At 39.6% G+C, this 20,763-nt stretch overlaps 1 protein-coding gene and 1 long non-coding RNA gene across 2 annotated transcripts in view; both read right to left on the bottom strand.

The window, feature by feature from the left end:
- LOC138364641 (uncharacterized) overlaps window positions 1–2,010 on the bottom strand; it is a 33,107-nt gene extending 31,097 nt beyond the window's left edge. Inside the window, exon 1 of the long non-coding RNA XR_011228492.1 lies at window positions 1,745–2,010. This is a non-coding gene — a long non-coding RNA (uncharacterized lncRNA). The remainder of the gene's footprint in view (window positions 1–1,744) is intronic.
- Window positions 1–20,763, bottom strand: part of LOC123749156 (uncharacterized) — a 546,434-nt gene that overhangs the window by 346,900 nt on the left and 178,771 nt on the right. The window lies entirely within an intron of this gene.

Raw genomic sequence — 20,763 nt, 5'->3', positions numbered from 1 at the left:
TTACTGGTTCCACACACCCAAATTGTGTAACAGGAAGAGGTCTTGAACCCCTACTTCCCTCTCTCTTTTTTTTAATACCAATATTATCTGTACCTCTCTCAACCAGTTTAAGATAAAAACTAAGCACTACCTAATAAATTCCCTGTAACCTACCTTACCCCTCTATTGTCAACCCATGTCTGTTATTTTTAAACCATGCTGTTTGTTGACCTAATTGTATTTTTGCTGTTTTTCTGCCATGTTCCCCCTTATTTATTTTTATTTTTCTCAACACATTTTATACTTTAATCTCAATTAGTATTAAGTTTTAGTCTTTAATGTTTTTCCTGCCCGAAACGCTTTCCGTAATAGTGGCTTTAGGCATTGTATGTACTAGCTCTATCGATAAATCTATCAATTTTTGTATCACCTCTTGTATGTATGTACGTTACCTGAATAAACATTTGAATTTTGAAACATTTAAAAAATTTTTAATAGTCCATATAGTCATAATTATAGGTTTAATTATTCAATGAGAAAAGTTTTTGAAGTTTTTACCCTAACCTAACATCTTTGTGCAGGATATTTTTCTTCTGTCTCACCCAGATTTAATTTCAAAATAAAACCAAACAAAATAAATTAAATATGTGTATGTATAGCTAAGGTACACCCTTACTGATTACTAGGTGAATAGGGACATTTGGTGATAGTAAATGCTCCCATCAGGCAGGGCTCATAACCTTCTCTCATATTTCATGTTCACCAGTGTTTATTTACTTAATAACTACTGGTATAATATCTTGCTATTATAAAACTAATTTTACTATCATAAAAGACATATTTACTTCAAGTTTCAAGCAGAGAATGCATATATAACTAACACGAAGGACTCCTCTTCACCAGATTCACCAACTAATAATCTTTTGTTATATTAAAATCAATCCCAGTGTTATGTAGTAGAGAAAAATTGAGTTATATCCAGTTACGAGTGGTCGACAGTACACTTAGATGACGGACCAAAGTTACGAAGGTTTCGGTCCATCTAATTACCACAAGCTTCAGAAAGCTTCAGAAAGCTTCCTGGCAATACGTTAGTAATGAATAAATATGATATATTTACTCATTATAATGTTGGTGCTGAATGTACAACACGAAAAAACATAATTTTAATCTGAAAAAGTATCTTTTTATAAAGAAATAGGCGAAAATAAAAAGCTGGTGACGCCAAATCAAGTCGACGATCCAAGCGTCGGTTAGGTTAGGTTAGGTTTGGTTTTGTTAAGTTAGGTTAGGTTAGGTTAGGTTAGGATAGGATAGGTTAGGTTAGGTCAGCCTAACATATCATATTTATTCATTACTAATGTATTTTTAGGAAGCTTTCTGAAGCTTGTGTAGCTTGTGGTAATTAGACGGACCCCGAAGGTTTTTCTTCTTAGTATTGCTACCTGAATACCGACGTAGCCGCCACGAAGGCGCTAATAGGAAAAACATTCGTAGCTAAGAAGAAAAACATTCGTAGCTAAGAAGAAAAACATTGGTAGCTAAGAAGAAAAACATTGGTAGCTAAGAAGAAAACCATTCGTAGCTAAGAAGAAAACCATTGGTAGCTAAGAAGAAAAACATTGGTAGCTAAGAAGAAAAACATTGGTAGCTAAGAAGAAAAACATTCGTAGCTAAGAAGAAAAACATTGGTAGCTAAGAAGAAAAACATTGGTAGCTAAGAAGAAAAACATTGGTAGCTAAGAAGAAAACCATTGGTAAGTACCTTGGTGAATGTGGCCCAAGGTGGTCAGGTGGAGCCAGTGACTCCTTTCTTCAACAGTTTTGTCTCTTCCTCGTGGTATATCCTCAATGTCTTCAGTGGTGTGCCCTCACCACACACTTACACTGCCACAACTGTCTTGTGAGTATTGTGGGAGGGACAATTTGGCGGGTATTTTGGACACAGGAGACCGTCTTTAAGATAGGCGAGGAGCGTCAGTGTTATCTCACGGGTCATCCTACACGGGGACTGGTCAAGTCGTATACTGCAATTTCGGATACCGGGCTAGAAACAACTTCGTTCACTGAGAAGTTTGTACATACAAACCATTCCGTTCGTATATGCGCTGGTTTGTGTTCGCTGTTGTTCTCGTCTGAATAAATACATGGCACTTGTTCATATAATTAGCGCTTCCATTATTAGAATTATTTATCCATTATTAGAATAACAAGGTGCAAACCATACCCCCTTACAGTTGAAATCTATTTATTTATATACAAGAAGGTACATTGGGTTGCGAGAGTACATAACATTTATTAAGAGGTACATTGTAGAAAGATTTGAGATTAGATTCAGATTCAGATTCAGATGTTTATTCAGGTAAGGTATATACATACAAGTGATGTTACATTAATGGATTGATATATAGATAGAGCTAGTACATACAATGCCTAAAGCCACTATTACGCAATGCGTTTCGGACAAGAAAAACATTAATATCTAGAACTTAATACTAATTGAGCATAAAGAATAAAAAGTGTTGAGAACAAATACAAATAAAGATAAAAAAAGGGGGAACATGACTGAAAAAGCAGCACAAATACAATAGGTTGACAAACAGTGTTGATTAAAAAAAAAAAAAAGAAAATAACAGACATGGGTTGACAATAGAGGAGTGAGGTAGATTACAGGGAATTTATTAGGTAGTGTTTAGTTTTTATCTTAAACTGGTTGAGAGAGGTACAGTCTTTAACATGGTTGGGAAGGTCATTCCACATTCTGGGCCCCTTGATTTGCAGAGCATTTCTAGTTTGATTAAGACGTACTCTAGGAATATCAAAACTGTATTTATTTCTGGTGTGGTGCTCATGGGTTCTGTTACAACCTTCTATGAAGCTTTTAAGATCAGGATTGGCATTATAGTTTAGCGTTTTATATATGTATAATACACATGAGAGAATGTGCAGTGACTTAATATCTAACATATTCAGAGATTTGAGTAGGGGTACCGAGTGATGTCTGGGGCCAGAGTTGGATATTGTTCTAATAGCAGCTTTGTGTTGGGTAATTAGAGGACGTAAGTGATTTTGGGTAGTAGAACCCCAAGCACAAATACCATAGTTGAGATAAGGATAGATAAGGGAGTAATAGAGAGTCACCAGGGCAGGGTGTGGTACATAATATCTGATCTTAGAAAGAATGCCCACAGTTTTTGAAACTTTTTTTGATATATTTAGAATGTGTCCCTGGAAATTCAGCTTGTGGTCAATGAGAATGCCAAGGAATTTGCCATCTAATTTGTTACAAATTTGGGTATTGTTTATTTTGAGATTTATAAGACTAGAGGATTTATTGCCAAACAGAATATAGAAAGTTTTGTCAATGTTAAGGGTGAGTTTGTTGGCAGTTAGCCAAAGATGGACTTTATTTAGCTCAGTATTTACTGTGGCATTTAGAGCAAGAGGGTCAGGACTGGAGTAAATGAAGGTTGTGTCGTCAGCAAATAGAATTGGTTTGAGGTGTTGGGAGGCATTTGGAAGGTCATTAATGTAGATGAGAAAGAGGAGAGGGCCAAGTATGCTGCCCTGAGGAACACCAATGTTGATGGGTAGGGTGGGAGAAATTGTATTATTCACAGAAACATATTGGAGCCTGTCAGTAAGGTAGGACTCGAGGTATTGTAGGGAATGTCCTCTGACTCCATAATGATGTAATTTAAGAAGAAGGTTATGGTGGTTGACAGTATCAAAAGCTTTACGCAGGTCCACAAATAACCCAACAGGGAACTCCTTTTTATCAAGAGCTGTATGAATCGAGTTAAGCATACTATAATAAGGGCATCGTTAGTGCTTTTTTTGGGTCTGAAGCCATATTGGCAAGGGCTAAGTATATTGAGTTTGGCTAGATATGAGTAAAGCTGCTTATATATAAGTTTTTCAAAAATTTTTGACAAGTTTGGCAGGATTGATATAGGTCTGTAGTTGTTAACATCTGTGGGGTCACCACATTCGTGGACAGGCGTTACTCTCGCTTTTTTTAGAATATCTGGAAAGGTTTGAAGTTCAAGTGACTTGTTGAAGAGCAAAGCAATAGCAGGGGCTAAAGATCTGGAGGCTTTTTTGTAAATTAAAGTTGGTATCTCCTCAAGGGCACCAGACTTGGTTTTAAGGGAAAGGATTATCTCATTGACGTCAGTGGAGTTAATAGGCTTTAGGTACAGAGACTGTGGATAGTTACCTGTAAGATAGTCCTTAATGTCAGTACTGGAAGATGGAATATCATTTGCAAGGGATGAACCAATGGAAGAGAAGAACCTATTGAACTCAATAGCAGAATCAGAGGCTGAAAGCTGACCATCGTTATTAGACAGGAGAGTCGGTTTGTTATTTAAAGATTTCTTTGATCCCAATATTTGTGAAATTGTGCTCCAAGTTTGTTTAATGTTGCTCTTTATTTGAGTAAATTTATCTTCGTAGTATTTAGTTTTGGCTCGTCTAATTATCTTAGATAGCAATAATTAGTAATTATTATTATTAAAAGGATTAAATTAAAGGATTTAAGACTAACACGTTTAGAAACAAGGCGCCCCCGAAGGAGGCTATTATTTGTTATGCACCCCATACTCAACCAGTAAGTAGTGGAGCAAAACATAGATTACATGGTCATAAAGTCTTAATCAGACCAATTCAATTCAATTTCTTTCTTTATTATGCACCCCATACCCATCCCGTGGGCGGTGGTGTAAAGGATTACAGAGGCACATAATCGGTTCAGGAACTGAACCTTGTAGTTCGTTTAGCTAAGCAAATATCAATTTGTGACGCTAGTTACAAAATTATTAATATTATATATACATGTACACACTCTCATACATACAAGTACATATATATATATATATATATATATATATATATATATATATATATATATATATATATATATATATATATACGTATACATATATACATACACATACATATCTAATCACCTACACAAATACACACATCAATAATCTTTGTGTCACAAGTGATCAACAAGAGGCTCACAACAGTCACTATACAAGGCACTTTACATCTATGGTGAGTCACACAGTTACTAGTCTTGCTGCACACCCACCCAACTGGGCGGCAGCTTTACAGTCATGTGCATGCATTACCTACAGTAAGCAAATTTTGGATACTTCGCTAAGATTTCGAGCAGCACATCATTATGAATGAAGTACTTACACATTTCTTGGACACTATTGATGGTGTTATCTCTAAATTCCGCGATTTTTCACATTCCATTATATAATGACGCAAAGGATGCGAATAGTTCTGCTGACAGAGTTTACATTTAGTCAAATCTACATCAGCAGATGTTACAAACTCCCAGAGGTACTTGTAGCCGAGCCTAAGCCTAGCAGTGGTAACATCTAGATTCTAGAAGTCTGCTAACATTATTGGATGACCCATAGACGTGCGGTTCTTCCTGCATAATAGAATGATGATAGATGGAGTAACTGGTTTGAATTTCACTTTGCCTCAAGTCTCCGAAATTTAGTTGAAGTTCCTGGGATATTGCTGCCCTCAGGCTGCTCAAAGGCAGTCCAAGTTTGTAATCAATTCCCTCTTTACGAGCAAAAGTCTTGGGCAACTCATCAGTTCTCAGTGGCTATTTTTACATTATCATTTACAACTAACTTAAGTTAAATAACAACCAGTAAACAGACTGCTGTTTTCTAATTCTAGTTCAGGCACTTCCTGGGATAAAACGCGAACATTCCTTGAGGAACTGTGAGGTGCTTATCTGTTTTTCCTCGTAACGGTCCCAAAGCTTCCACAAATGTTCCTGTTTCTCTTTATTGCCCTTGCGGCGACTGGACTTTAGCTTTTGATCAGAAACCAGTTGGTATTGCAAGGTTACCAGGGACGCCTCACGGTACAGTAAGGGGATTAAAATATATAAAGCCAAGTTGTCCCTCACTGCCCTTTGATTCAGACGCTAGTGCCCTCCTTCTACGTCATTGTTGGTCCTCACCAGTCGTCTAAATGCACACCAGTTCCCCAATTCTCACACACTGTTGCACAGCCACGTATTTTTTATGTAATGAGTTAATTGTGTCGTTAAGGGTGGACTGCTAGCCGACTTTTCTAATTCAGCAAACGCCTTACAATTATGTAGTACATACGTACCACATAAGTACGTGTGTGTTACACACGTACACACACACACACACACACACACACACACACACACACCTTGTCAAGCACAAGACGAAGCTTGAAAAAGTTTAGTGGTATGCCAATAGGCTAGTCCCAGGACTAAGAGGCATGAGTTACGAGGACAGGCTGCGAGAAATGCACCTCATGACACTGGAAGACAGAAGAGTAAGGGGAGACATGATCACTACCTACAAAATTCTCAGAGCAATTGATAGGGTACATAAAGATAAACTGTTTAACACGGGTGGTAGGCGAACAAGGGGATACAGGTGGAAACTTAGTACCCAAATGAGCCACTGGGATGTTAGAAAGAACTTTTTCAGTGTCAGAGTAGTTAATAGATGGAATGCATTAGGCAGTGATGTGGTGGAGGCTGACTCCATACACAGTTTCAAATGCAGATATGATAGAGCCCAGTAGGCTCAGGAATCTGTACATCAGTAGATTGCCAGTTGAGAGGTGGGACCAAAGAGCCAGAGCTCAACCCCCCGCAACCACAACTAGGCGAGTATACACACAAACACACACACGTACACACGTACACACACACACACACACAGACACAAACATACACACACTAATGCCTCTATTCACCTTGCAGTAAATAGGAACCTGAAAGTCAGGAAGCTGCTAAAGGTTGCATCTTGGGGATGTGTGAGTGTGTTAGATAAAAATATATGTTTAGATATGATGGAGGAAAAGAGGCCGAGAGTCGGTACATTAGACAACCGACGCTTAGAAAGGCGGGGTCCAAGAGCTAACAGTTAAATCTTGGAAATAATAAATTAAAATATTTAATACACCCACATACATGTTTCATATTATTTTGGCTGAGGGCACACTGAGGGCTGATGGCCCCGTCGACGGGGCAGGAAGTCGGCGGTTGATCAAAGGCCTCCCACATCCTCCACATACCTGAGGATTATTCCGGCTTAATTTTAAACGGAAGTAATGTGTTGGCATTTACGGCTTCAGCGGGTGGGCGGGTCCGTGGGTTTATTACACTATGAGTGAAAACAATCGCCTGTTCTCTATTTTATATTGCCGCTTGTAGAGCTAGAAGCTGTTGCCTCTTGTGTGCGTTGCACAAGGGGATTAATATCTGGATTAATATCTTTCAATATTTCCAGTATTTTTTAAGGTATCGCTTAAATACCGAAGATACTGCTATTGGACACCGCTTAATTGACAATGTCTCAACAACGCAGGCTAAAGATGTGCGTGGCTTATGCTATTGCAATGCTGCTCATTTGTTTTTCAATGATGGGCCTTAGTTGCCCCCTTTCTAACTTACCGTTCTTACCGTTCTAAATACCCCTTCTCCATCTTCCGCAAACATTTCCCCTCATACATCTCCCCCCTTTCCTCCTGTCCCCCCTGTCCATCTTTGTCCCCCTGTCCATCTTTGTCCCCTGTCCCGCACTTTGTCCCCTTGCCCACATTTTCTGTCCTCTGTCCCAGATCCCTTTCCCCCCCCCTCTGTCCCCCTCTCTGTCCCCCTGTCCCCCCTTTCCATCTCTGTCCCCCTGTCCCTCTCTATCCCATTGTCCCTCTCTCTGTACCCCCTGTCTCTCTCTGTCCCCCTGTTCTTCTCTGTCCTGTTCCTCTCTGTCCCCCTGTTACTCTCTGTCCCCCTGTTCCTCTATGTCCCCCTGTCCATCTCTCTGTCCCCTGTACCTCTCTGTCCCCCTGGTCTTGGTCTCCTGCCCCCCCCCTCTCCTCCCTCTGTCCCCCGGTCCCCCTCTCTGACCCTGTGTTCCTGTCCCTCTGTCTCTGTCCATGTCCCCCTCTCTGTCCCTGTCTCCCTCCCTGTCCCACTGCTCCCCCTCTGTTCCCCCGTCCCTCCTCTGGCCCTGTCCGTCTGTCCCTGTCCCTCTGTCTCTGCCTCTCCTCGTTTCTGACATTCTCTGTGTCAGCCTATCTCTCTGTCTCTTTCCTCGCTCTATCTCTGTCATTCTCTCACTGACTTTGCATATCCTTATCTATACGTCTCTGTGTCTAACATTCTCTCCCTGACTCTCCTTACATACATACATACTTATATATATATATATATTATATATATATATATATATATATATATATATATATATATATATATATATATATATATATATATATATATATATATATATATATATATATATATATATATATATATATATATATATATATATATATATATATATATATATATATATATATGCGTGTATGTATGTATGAGTGTGTGTGTACATGTGTATACAACATTAATAATTTTGTAACTAGCATCAAACATTGTTAGTTGCTTAGCTAAACGAACTAGAGGGTTCAGTTCCTGAACCGATTATGTGCCTCTGTAATCCTTTACACCACGGCCCACGGGATGGGTATGGGATGCATAATAAAGAAAGAAATAGAAGAAAATGAAAATTGCATAATACGGTTATTGACATTCAATAATAGTAAGATAAAGCAATGAGGACCAAATGGGAGACCTGTGATCAGATGAATATTACAGACTCAAGGGTAGCCTTCTCTTCTTGTATATAAATGAAAAAATAAATTCGTTTGTTTAATTCTAATGCTTGTAGGCGAGAACAGTTGTGAACGCCAGCTAGCGCACAAGTACATGAGCGCCCAAAATACTTTTTCACAAAAGACATGTACAGACAGGCGTGTGGCTTCTGACTTCTTTTTTATTGATTAATATTAAATATTAGGCGCTTACCTATAATAGTTATCATTTTATACAAGTATAACTCTCACATAATAAATATAAAAGGAGTTTATCTAAAAACTGACAGAAGTGTTGTGTTTTGTGCGTTGTATCGTGTTTGTGGGTATTCGGGTGTGTTGTGTTTACGCTGGCGGGCGGCGTCCTTACCAACTCCGGATTATGTCTATTACATCACTAAACTTCATTTAATAACTATATGCCTGTTAAATAGAAGATTTTAATTGTTAATAGCATTATATTGTCGTTTTAATGTGGAACATGTACACATATGCGAAACATCGAAAGCTGGTGTCCGAAGTGGTAAAAATATTAGTGTGCGATGTTGTCAATGTACGGAGTGTCTTGTATCTGTGTACACGTCCAATAGTGGAACCTTTGTTGTGATGACGTCACTCGCTCGCTTCCCCGCCACCTTCCTTCTTCCATTTTCTTTGGTTACTGATCTTTGCCCACACTTATGTCTAATGTTGGGTTTTATTTAGTTATTATTTACCGGTATGTATTTATTTATATTTATTTATTTATATTGAAGAAGGTAGAGTGGGTTGTGAAAGCACAACATTGGTGATTGAGTGTTACATCACTCAACGACAGGGAATCTACATCAACGAGTGCTTGACTAGAAAAAGACAGCAACTCCTCTACCGCCTGCGTCAAATCCGTCATCAAAACCCAGATGTGATTCATCAGTGCTTCGTTAGAGATGGCTTGATTAAAGTGAGAAAGACTTCAGTAGGTAAAATGTTTACAATTGCTAATGAGGATAACCTCAACACTTTCTTCACCCAATGTGGTTTGTCTCACCTTATTATCACTCTCAATGAGTCAACATAATTAACCCCCTTGTCACCTAGTGCGGGCTACGTATCCTAAGTCTCTTTGTTTCACTTTTTAAATTAATTTTTAATTTAATTTTTACTAGTCATTTATTGGACTTAATTAACTGAGTGCTTTAACATTTCTTTAGGTCTTATTAATTATACGTTCATAACTAAACTACTTATTGTTAATAATCTTTAGCTTAAATTTGTCTATGTTTATTATTCAACTTTTTTCTTTGATTTCATTTATTACCTAGGTTGCCTAGCCTCGCCATACTCCCTTACTCCATTGTACCCCTGGTTTTGCCTGTGTCTCAAAATGCAAATTATTACTTACAGTGTACCTGAGAGTACTTGTAAGCCCCTTGTAAGCTACCTCATTTTTTTCTTTTTTTGTTCATTTTGTGTTTGTTTTGTATAGTCTTGTTTATATATTTTTCCCCCTTTTATATCAAAATTCTATTTTGTAATTGCCATTCTTGCCTTGTTTTCCTTCAACCAGCCTTTTTATGCAGACAAGTATAGACCCAGAACTAAACCTCTTATCCACTATCTATGACAATCATCACTTTAATGATCAAAATTGCAGATATTTTACAGCACATGATGTAAACAATGTATTAACACATAATCACAATGTCTCTGTAATCAACTTGAACGTTAGATCCCAAGGTAAACACTTCGATGATGTTAGTGCCTTGATTGAAACTATTGACAACAAATTCTCTTTTATTATACTTACTGAAACGTGGTTGAAAGAGGATACTACTCAACTCTTTAACATGCCTAACTACTCGGCAATTCACAACTGTCGTCAAATTCAGAGAGGTGGTGGCACTGCTCTTTACTACCACCAAGAACTAACACGCTTAAAAGTAATTAGAACTAGAGACTGCTGTGGGGAGTATATCTTCGCCAGTTTCCGAGTCAAGGGTGCCGAGTCTGTCCTGTCTGTGGGTGCAGTCTATAGAATTCCTAACACTGATGTGTCCGAATTCAACTCAAACCTTAGAAATCTAATACTCGATAACAGACTGAACAAAAACCATCTAATTATCGCAGGGGACTTTAATATTGACCTCTGCGAGCCTGAACACCCTACTGCTGTTAGCTTCCTCAACTGTATGAATTCCTGCTTCCTCATACCCTTAATCACTAGACCTTCTAGAATCACTGATAGTACTGCCACGACTCTAGATCACATCTGGACCAACATAACCTCTCCGCTTACTTCAGGTATATAATCACCGATAGCACTACAGACCATTACCCCACATTTCTCTTAACTAACATTAACAAACCACCTCTTGAGTCAAGGGAGTTAAGCTTCAGGCTGCACAATGAAACTGCTATAGACAATTTTATAACTGCTGCTGATAATGTCAACTGGGAGTCCGAGTTAGGTAACATAGGGGATATCAACCTAGCATAAGAACATAAGAATAAAGGTAACTGCAGAAGGCCTATTGGCCCATACGAGGCAGCTCCTATCTATAACCACCCAATCCCACTCATATACTTGTCCAACCCGCGCTTGAAACAATCGAGGGACCCCACCTCCACCACGTTACGCGGTAATTGAAATTGAAATTGAAATAAGTTTATTGAGGTAAAATACACACAAAGGGATGAGGTAGCTCAAGCTATTCTCACCCCGTTCAGTACAACGTGTTAATATATACATAGACACACATCACAAATAAACATATTACCAAACATTCTGAGAGGTAAACATATACATTTCCTCCTTCACAAGTAGTATGGTATCAGACGTACACACAAATACTTTTATGACCTAGGTATACTGTATACACAATTTGCAAGACACCTGCAGATAATTCAACAAAATATTACAATCTTGGTGCAAAATTCTTATATCTCTCAAGAATATCATCAACCTTTCCGTTGTGACACATCCAGGCTATTTGTTCAGGAACAGTCCTTATCTCAGTGTTTCTATATACATTAATCAACGGACAATCAAGAACATAATGGGCCAGGGTGTCAGACCTTAACATACCACATAGTTTACACTTCGTGTCATTATCATGAACACCTATCCCATATTCCCAGTAATATTTGTACCCAAGCCTGAGCCGCATGTACACAGAGTCACTCCAAGCATGTCTCCTTTTACCATAAGTGAAATGGGTGTTTTGACTCACATACATGTAGTGTTGCATGGTTAGACTTCTCTCATACATTATCTCTCTCCTCTCCACTCCTGCCTGTGCCTGAATATTTCTGATTTTGCTTCTTATTTGTCTCATTGTGAATTCACATTCAATGTCAACTTGTGGTTTTGATGTGGCACGTTTGGCCAAGTCATCCGCCACCTCGTTGAGCACTATTCCAACATGAGATGGAATCCACATGAATTTCACACTATAACCTTTCAGCTGTATCTCAGTTATTCTTCTCTTACAGTCCTCAACTATAGACATGAAGACTGGGTTTCGACTGTTTAAGGACTCCAGTGCTCCTCGGCTATCGACAAATACAAAAACATTTTTGTCGTCATGACGTACTTCCTCCAAACACGCCAGAATGGCCTGCAGTTCAGCTTGTGTGGATGATATATAATTACTAAGCCGGAGTTCAATTCTCCTGTCCACAGTCCCAAACTCCATATATTCCCTTATTAGGACACCACACCCGGCCCTGCCATCCTCCGCCACCGACCCGTCACAATATACATGTAAACTGTTGCCTCTTGGTAACCGAGATATCATGCTTCCATACAAACACCGTAATTGTCCCGGTTCATGATGAATCTTTTTCACCTTGAGAAGTACAATTTCGACGTCTATTTTCTGTACTTTCCAGGGAGCAGACATATTACACTGTCGAGAGGGTTTACAGCAGTCAAGTACGTCGTATTCCCTGAGGTCATGAGCTAATCCCCTCGTGTAGCGTGTCTCCCTCAGTTTCCTGGAAGTGTGTACGTCACTCAAGCAGGTCTGAACGCTCTCAAACAGCTTATCCCCCTCCTTTGTTATGGCCATTCATCCACTTGTAAACCTCTATCATGTCACCCCTAACTCTTCGCCTTTCCAGTGAATGCAATTTAAGCTTTGTTAATCTTTCTTCATATGAAAGATTTCTAATTTGGGGAATTAAGTTAGTCATCCTACACTGGACACGTTCAAGTGAATTTATATCCATTCTATAGTACGGCGACCAAAACTGAACTGCATAATCTAAATGGGGCCTAACCAGAGCAAGATATAGCTGAAGAACCACACCAGGTGTCTTGTTAGTAACGCTGCGATTAATAAATCCCAGTGTCCTATTTGCCTTATTACGAACATTCATGCATTGATCCTTTTGTTTTAAATTCTTACTAACCATAACTCCCAGATCCCTTTCGCAATTCGACTTAGCAATCTCAACACCATCTAGCTCGTATCTTGTAACTCTATCATCATTACCTAGCCTCAAAACTTTACATTTATCAGCATTAAACTGCATCTGCCAATCCTTTGGTTTTGACCATTTCAAAACCCTATTTAGATCAACTTGAAGTGATAGTGAGTCTTCTTCCGTGATAATTTCCCTGCCGATTTTTTTATCATCGGCAAATTTGCAAATGTTGCTACTCATACCTGAATCTAAATCATTGATATATATTATAAACAACAGAGGTCCCAAAACAGAGCCCTGAGGCACTCCACTTACAACATTTTCCCACTCTGACTTAACCCCATTTATACTAACTCTTTGTTTTCTTTGGAATAGCCATGCCCTAATCCAACTTAATATAGCACCCCCAATACCATGAGCCTCTATTTTTTTAATCAGTGTTTCATGTGGCACAATATTAACTGGGATTCTGAATTCAATAATACCCATGATATAAATTCATTAGCTAACCTCTTCCTCTCCAAAACTCTAAGCCTCTACAACCTTCATTGTCCCCTTCTTACAAAGCAAGTAACTGACAAAAGATTAAACAATCCATGGCTCACAAGTGGCATTCTCAACTCAATCAACAAGAAACATGAATATGAAAAGAAAGTTAGGATTGGCCTAGTTTCAAAGGAAGTAGCTAAAAGGTACTCATCAATGCTTACCAGTATCATAAGAAAGGCAAAACTTGCATATTATGTGAATAGATTCAATGAAGCAAAAGGCAACATGAAAAACACCTGGAAAACTATCTCTAGTATCCTAGGAACTAAACAACACTCACATAACCAAATAAAACTCTACAAGGATGGGGATATACCGTCAACTGATTTAGAAATGGCAAATGAATTTAATAGTTTCTTTTCATCGGTTGGTGCTAATCTTGCCAGTAAAATCCCACAGACTCAGACACATATTAACACATATCTCTCAGGCAGCTATCCAAACTCTCTTCTCCTTTCACCAATCAGCCCGGCAGATGTTGTGTCCATCATACACTCTCTAAAAACCAAGGCAGGGAACACCAGTGAAATTCCGTCCATTGTGTACAAGAGAGCCTCCCATGCCCTTGCCCCACCCATAGCACTACTGTTCAACAAATCTATAGAATGTCACACCTTCCCTGATATCCTCAAAAAAGCAAGAGTAACGCCAGTCCATAAAGGAGGCAATCCGGCGGACATAAACAATTATAGACCAATATCAAATCTACCCATTCTATCAAAAATATTTGAAAAAATTATTTACAAACAGCTCTATTCCTACCTCGTAAAATTCGACATACTCAGCCCCTGCCAGTTTGGCTTCCGGTCCCAAAAGAGTACCAATGATGCAATCATTAGTCTCCTTGACATTATCTACTCAGCCCTTGACAAAAATGAGTTTCCGATTGGACTCTTCATTGACCTAAGAAAAGCCTTTGATACTGTTAATCACAACTACCTCTTACTTAAACTCCAGCATTATGGAATCCGAGGCCTTGCCCTTGACTACATCCGATCCTATCTTAGTGACAGACACCAATATGTAACCATCAATGATACAACTTCTTCCACTCTACCAATTACCGTTGGAGTGCCACAGGGCAGCATCTTAGGACCTCTTCTATTTCTTATTTATATAAACGATCTGCCTAATGTCTCTAATATTCTCAAACCTATATTGTTTGCTGACGATACTACCCTTATCTACTCAAACCTCAACCCACATACACTAAATAATGTTGTGAATAATGAATTAAAAAAAGTCCACTTATGGATGTCAACGAACAAACTAACATTAAACATCGAAAAGACTTACTACATCTTATTTGGAAGCAAATCATCAAATGCAATTCAGCTACAGATAGACAACATTAACATCAGTAATAAAAATGATGGCAAGTTTCTTGGCCTATTCCTAGACAAGAGACTCAACTTCAGCACCCACATTCAACACATAACTAAGTAAGTCTCTAAGACAGTTGGTATACTCTCCAAAATCAGATATTATGTTCCTAACTCTGCTCTCCTCTCACTATATTATGCACTAATCTACCCCTATCTTAATTATGGTATCTGTGCATGGGGGTCTACCACTGCAAACCACCTTAAGCCCATCATCACACAGCAAAAATCTGCTATCAGAATAATAACTAACTCTGCTTTCAGACAACACTCAGCTCCCTTGTTTAAATCTCTAAACTTGCTAAATATTAACTCCCTCCACACATTCTCTTGTGTCAACTACATTTACAAAACCCTGTTCTTAAATGCAAACCATGCTCTGAAACTCTCCCTGGACAGATGTAATAGGACCCATTATCACCACACCAGAAATAAATATCTCTTTGATATCCCCAGGGTCAAACTTAATCTGTGTAAACACTCTATGCAAATTAAGGGACCTAGTCTATGGAACTCACTCCCTAGTGAATTGAAAAACTGTAAAACTTTTGCCTTATTTAAAAGCAAAACCAAAAAGTACCTAACTTCATCTATTTAGTTTCCTACACTGAGCTTTAAATTTGCTCTGTACCTAGTGGTACCCAATCTCCTAATTTTTATGTAATATCAAACAACCTTATCATTGTGTTCATTGCTGTCTTCTTTTATGTGCTAGCCATATGCTGTATTGTGACTACCAATTTTTGTCAACTACCATTCAAGCTGTCATTGCAATCAATCTTATATTGTTTCTGCTGTATTGTGCCTACCAATTTGTTGTCAACTACCATTTTAAGATGTCATTGCAATCAATCATAGCTACCTATGTGCTTTAATATACTGTACCTATAATTTTCTCTCATCTTTTTTTTTCATTCCATGTAATCTGTTATCATTTTTTTGTCTATAAATTTTGCAAGTATTTACCTCCTTAAAATTTTCTTAGATTAAGGACCTGCCCGAAACGCTGCGCGTGCTAGTGGCTTTACAAGACTGTAATTACCATAATTGTATCCTCACATTCCTTATGTACATTCTTGTATATGCATAAATAAATAAAATAAAATAAATAAATAATAAGTATCAAAAGCTTTGCTAAAGTCAAGGTACACAACATCACAATCCTTACCACTATCAACTGCCTCAACGATGCTGGAATAAAAAGTTAGTTTAGTTTAGTTCATTTATTATGCACCCCATACCCATCTTGTGGGCGGTAGTGGAAAGGGTTACAGAGGCACATAATGGGCTCAGGGACTGAACCCCACAATTCATTTAGCTAAGCAAGTTACAATCTTGATGAGCTAGTTACAAAATTCAATATAAGTCGTCACATCAACAATGGGTTCGAGATCGACCTCAAGTACAGGTTCTAAATTAAGCAACTGACATATGTGGAGAGCTAGTGTCACGGTTTATATGTTTGTCCTGCACACCGCCCCCCATCCAGTGGGCAGCGGTGGATAGGTTACAATCACTTAGTTACTACCTACAGTTAGCAAACTGGGAATATTTGGCTAAAATTTCTGGTAGCAGATCATTTTGAATGAAATATTGACACATCGCTGGAACATTGGTTATAGAATTGTCTCTAAATTCACGTATCTTTTCGCACTCCATCACATAGTGTCGGAGGGTGTGCGAATAATTTTGTTGACACAGTTTACATTTGGTCTCTTCTACATCAGCAGATAATGAGAATTCCCAGAGATACTTGTAACCGAGTCTAAGCCGAGCAGTAGTAACATCTAGAAGTCTGCTGATTTTATTGGATGATCCATAGATGTGTGGCTCCTCTTGCATGATAGTATGATGATAGATGGAATTACTGGTGTCAATTTCACTTTGCCTCAGATCTACAAGATCTTGTTGAAGTTCTCGGTGTACTGCTGCTCTCAGATTGCTCATTGACAATCCAAGGTTACACTCAACGGCTTCTTTAAAGGCAGATTCTTTGGCTAACTTATCAGCTCTATCATGCATTCGGAGGCCAACATGAGATGGAGACCACATGAAATGGACTCTGTTACCATCCTTAATAATTTTGTTGTATTTGTGTCTAGCTTCAGACACGAGCATGTTACAGTTATGTCTTAAAGAGTTGAGAGCATTTAAGGATGATAAGGAGTCACTTACAATTAATGTATCAAGTTTGGAGACTTGTACACATTTCAGTGCAAGGATCAAGGCAAATAGTTCGGTCTGAAGGGTAGAGGCCCAGTTGTTTATACGGACTCCCCACTCAAAGTACAAGCCATCGCCCATTGTCAGAACAACTGCACTTCCAGCTGCACCCGTGGTGCGGTGTAGGGAACCATCAGTGTATATAATTTGAGAGAGAGAATGCTCTGTGGACAGAGCATCAATATGGCTTAAGGCGTTGAGCTTTGCCTCAAGACGAAGCTTGGGCTGATCTCTAATTTGCTTCTTGGGTGGAAAGGGAGGGATTAAAACTGGAAAGGGTGTAACCTCCCACGGTGCAGGAAAGTGCCGTTGTTGTTTCTCTTGGTACAAATCATGAACCTGATACATTCTGAGTTGAGTTCCAGTTTTTGTTATCCATTTGGAACAATGCTGATCTTCAATATAGAAATTCTGGAGGGCTTCTGTGCAAGGACACGATCAACAACGCTCAGAATATTAAGTTCCTTTCTCATATTAAGTATCTTTGTGGTACGAGGGCACCCAAGGATTATCCTCAAGGCTTCGTTCTGCAATTTTTCAAGCCCTCCAAGCTTTCTTTCAGGCATCAAAACAAGCAGAGGTGCAGCATAATCCACTAAAGATCTGATGTATGCAAGGTACATCATTTTGACAATGCTGACATTGGCACCATAGCCTGAGTGATAACCTGCAACAGCCTTGAGAGCTCGGAGCCTCTCTTTAAACTGACGACAGAGTCTGAATACAACAGGACCATACAGTGGCACCTCAAGGCCAAGGTATTTGAATCTGTTTACATAGTCAAGCTGGGAGCCATCAGACTGTTGCATCTTGCGAACAGCTCCTCCCTGCCTGGGTGGGCGCCGATTTAGTGTCTTTGTTTTCTCTGCTGAGATAATTAAACCCAGGTCCTGACATGAGTCTAATACAGAGTTAAGAGTGTTCTGCGTGTTAGCATACCCAGTGGTGTGTATCATTATATCATCAGCATAGCTAATGATGTGGACGTTGGGTTTGCTCGGTATAGAGTTTAACAGCGTGTTTATTAAGATATTAAATAAGGTAGAACTGAGGACACCACCCTGCGGGGTACCTAGTTCAAAGTCTCTTGTTACACTCCTATGCCCCTGGAAAAATACAGATGACTTCCTGTTGGATAAGTAACCCCTGATCCAACAAAGAAGCCGACCACCAATATTCATTCTTGCAAGCTCACTCAAGATAACATGTCTATTTGCAATATCAAAGGCAGACTTAAGATCTAGGAAGGTGGTATATGACTTTTCAGTGTGCAGGGTAAGAAAGGTGGTGATGCAATGATGCACACTCCTTCCATGCATGAAGCCATATATCTGGGGGGATAGCATGGTTCTTATTCTATGGAGGAGACGGTTTAGGACCATTCTCTCGAATGTTTTGCAAATGCAGCTAGTAAGGGAAATTGGGCGGAAAGCATTCTCTTGATTTGGCTTGGGAATTGGAATGATTATACTGTTGGTCCAAGAGTTAAGAAGCTCCCCAGTAACATAGCTCATATTATACAGCTCAAGCAGGGGATTCCCTGGTACTAAAGGGAGCAGACGCAATATGTCATAAGTGATACCATCTTCACCGGGGGATGTGGCTTTGCCTTTGTTTAGGGCCGCGAGTAATTCAAACTCAGTAAATGGCACGTTGCATTTATCTTCCTTGTGGAGCATGAAGTCAACGAGCCTTTCTCGATCTCCGTAACCAGCATTTAATCTGAACTGTATGTCTGGGGGAAGATTATTGAAGCTAGAGGTGGTTGCCCAAGCATCGACTAACTCGTTTGCTCTGTGTAGAGGGTGAGGGTGTGCTACTTGGCCGAGCTTATCGCCTTTAATTCTTTTAATATCCTTTCATGCCTGGCTGAGGGGGGTGTGAGAGTTGAGACTGTTAACAAAAGTTTCCCAGTTATCTTGCCTGAGCTCTGTCATGCGCTCCCTCGCCTTGGCTAGGGCTTTCTGAAAGAGCTTGAGCATTGCTGGCGTACGTGTTTCCCCTATATGCAAGCCCAACTCGTCTGGCAGTGCGTTTCAAAGTACGCAGTTTGGGGTCATTGTAATAGGCATGGCGTTTATTACCTTTCATATCGTTGCGACTATTGGATGGTGCAGGGAGCCGACCTAAAGGGTCAGCAAACATCTGAATGCTCTGTACTAGACCGTCGTTAAATGTCTGGACTGTGGAGGGATCATAAGTGCTGTACCACTCTGACACATGAGCAACAAAGTCTTCACGTCGAGCAGGAGGAACACTGAGCCGTTTGCGTTTGAAAGTCCTACCGGGCTGGATGGTATTTCCTATACATAGAGTAGTCAATCTAGGGTGATGATCTGACAACAAATCTGTTACAATAGATGATGTGCACCAGACGTGAGAGACGTTGAAACCAACACAGAGGTCTAGAATGCCTCCACAAATATGCGTGGGTTCAAGGTCACCCACAATCTGCACATCTTGGTGACTATTTAGTAGCGACAGCAGTTGATTCCCGTTACCGTTACTGAAGCGAGAGCCACCAATGTCCTTGTGTCTAGCATTGTAGTCACCAAGAATGATGGTTGGCTCTGCTTGAGCGCAGGCCGGAAGATCAATATAATTTAACTTTCCTGCTGGAGCATATAGATTAAATACATTGAGAACAGAGTTGCCCACATAGATCCTCACTCCATGATACTGTTGACCGGCAGTTTGTTTTTCTGGCAGAAGTTGATGGGGTAGGGATTGTTTGATGTATAGAATGCAAGAGTTACTGGATCTGAGGTTGTAAGAAACAAATGAGGGCAATTTCTGGGGTGAGGATCTTGCGGGAACTCTGCACTCCTGGAGACATACAATATCGATGTGTTCAGTTGTTACTTTGTGATGTAAATCTCAGAACCTTTTTTTGAGGGATGCAATGTTCCAGCTTAGGACGGATAACTTAGTTAATTGTGCATTTAAAGTCAGCATTATATATTGATATTATTAGTTCACTTAATATTTATTATCTATATACATATTATCTATTGCACTACTGTATAAGTCCAGGAACATTTCTTAGTTTATTACCAATGTCACACATTTGCATCCAATGGTCTAGTACAATTTGTCGGTCAATTCCAGCTATAGAGTCGTTTTGAACATACTTTAGCACAACTTTGGCAGTTAACTTGCGTGGAAGGGCTCCACTACACAAGGTTTCCAGATCACTAGAAGTTTCCCCTGATAGGCAAGCGAACACATGTTTGGAGGGTTCAGGGGTGGAAGGGGGAGTTTGGCAGTCATTGCTTACAAGTCCCCTCATACACGTGAGCATCATCGAAATATCGCTGGTGGATTTTTTCTCATGTTGTAGTTGCTCTTGCAGCCGCTCCGTCTGCTGCTGTGACTGCTGCTGGTGTTCCTGCAACCGGTCACGAAGGGCAACCACTGCTTGAACAGTGGAGGGACCCAAGGGCGAGGTGGTAGGGAGGCTGAGGTTGCGATCTGTCTCATTTTGATCCAGTTCCTTATCCCCCACTTCCAGTTGACTGTGGGGTCCAGCTGTGGATGGTGG

The sequence above is a fragment of the Procambarus clarkii genome, chromosome 14 (assembly GCF_040958095.1).
Source record: "Procambarus clarkii isolate CNS0578487 chromosome 14, FALCON_Pclarkii_2.0, whole genome shotgun sequence".
NCBI lineage: Eukaryota > Metazoa > Arthropoda > Malacostraca > Decapoda > Cambaridae > Procambarus > Procambarus clarkii.
Note: the sequence above shows the minus strand (reverse complement) of the source record. Positions and strands in the feature narration are given on the sequence as shown.